This window comes from Pteropus alecto, unplaced genomic scaffold, assembly GCF_000325575.1.
Source record: "Pteropus alecto unplaced genomic scaffold, ASM32557v1 scaffold384, whole genome shotgun sequence".
NCBI lineage: Eukaryota > Metazoa > Chordata > Mammalia > Chiroptera > Pteropodidae > Pteropus > Pteropus alecto.
The window spans coordinates 962650-964786 of NW_006435066.1; positions in this window are offsets into that span (position 1 = coordinate 962650).

Below are 2137 nucleotides of genomic sequence, written 5' to 3' on the forward strand. Positions count from 1 at the left end.
AGTGGCTAATATATGGTGCTGTTTCATCTACAGTCATGATTCACAGGTCCAAAAATCAAAGGGTGAAAATAGAAGTGGCACCATTCACTATTAACTCTAGTGACCCACTAGTAAAAGTTTTGCTTCCTATTCCCATGACTTTATACTCGACCTGCATAGTGGTCTTGGTTTCAGAGAGAGTAATGCTTCCACCAGGAGACACAGCAATGATTCCACAGAGCTGGAAGTTAATAATGCCACCCAGCCACTTAGGGCTCCTCATGTCTCTGAATCAACAAGCAATAAAAGGAGTTACTGTGTACACTGAGATTATTGATCCTGACTACCAAGGGGAAATTGAACTACTATTCCTCAATGTAAGTGAGGAAGAATCTGTCTGGAATATAGGAGATCTCTTAGGGCCTCTCTTAGGATTAAAATGCCCTGGAATTCAGGTCAAAGGAAAACTACAGCAATCCAATCCAGGCAGGACTACAAACTGCCTAGACCCTTCAGGAATGAAAGTTTGGATCACTCCACCAGATGAAGAACCACAAGCAGCTGAGGTACTTGCTGAAGGCAAATGGAATTCAGAATGGGTAGTAGAAAAATATAGTTATAAATATCAGTTACAGCCATGTGAACAGTTACAAAAATGAGTACTGTAATTGTCATGAGTATTTCCTTCTTATTTTATTATAAATATTTGTGTGTATATATGCATATATAATCAAATATTTTTGTTTTCTTTTCTCTCTTATTCCCTTAATATGCAACATAATATGTATTGTCATTATGTCAGCATTTAAGTATTGTTAATATTACATCATTGCATTTAAGTTATGGGATATCAGGAGAAGAGTGAACATCATTCAAGATCTTGATCTTCTCTTCTTGGGGAGAGATTAGTACATTTTTAGTTGTATTCAGGATAGTGGTATTTTAAGCATAATCATGACTTTGTCATTGTTATTTATTTGGAGATTAAGTATGGTTTAAGGAGATGCGTATGGGTGTCAGTGTGACAAAGGGTGGACTTGTGATGATTATCTGTGTCAGCTTAACTGAGCTAATGGGTGCTCAGAGAGCTAGTAATAAAATATTTCTGTGGGTGTCTGTGAGAGATTTTAGAGAAGAGATTAGCATTTGAATTGGTAGACTGAGTGAAGAAGATTTCCCTCAACAATGTAGGAGGATATCATCTGATCCCTTGAGGACCTAGATAGTACAAAAAGGCAGAAAAAGGGCAGATTTGTTTTTTCCCTAAACTGGCAAGCTGACACATCTAACTTCTCCTGCCATCAGACATCTAAGTTCATGCTTCTTGGGCCTTCAGATTCAGACCAGGACTTAGATATCATTGTCTCCTCTAGTTCTCAAGCTTTCAGTATTAGACTGGAACTACAACACAGGCTTTTCTGGGCCTTCAGCTTTCAGATGACAGATAGTGACTTCTCAGCCTCCATAATGACATAAGTCAATCTCTCATAATAAATCTCTTTCTATATATCTATTTTTATCTATATATATTTGTCTGTCTATCTATCTATCTATCTACCTATCTATCTATATCTATCATTCCCTATTGGTTCTGGAGAACCCGTACTAATACAATTATTCTTCATTTGTTTTCTCTACTAGTCCTTACCTTCTGGACTAAATGGTTCAATTTTAATGCCACATTTTGACTTCTAGTCTCTATCTAGGCCCTATATTGACATTTTGATTTTAGAATTTCTCATCATTCATCTTCTGTAGTGCTTTTAGGATAGCTTTACCTTAGATGAGAGACACTCAACTCTCATATCTCTTTTTAGCCTCACGTGCTTACTTAAATCAGGATATTCTCATTGTTAACAGTATATGGGAATTAGAAATGTTCTGAAGACATGATCAAAATAAAATTATTCATAAGAGTCAAAAAGGTATTCAAAGAATATAGATATCCCTATTGTTTGATTATTGGAAACTGACAAATCAAAAGGAAATCAGTTAGTAGAAATAAAAGTAAAGTAGCAAAGTAGGCCCAGACAAATGATATAAAAGACAACTAAAAGTTTGTAAACCAACCTAATAAAATATAACAATCAGTCATATATTATCTCCATGTCAGATTGCCAGATTTAATAAACAAAAATACAAGACATCCAATAAAATT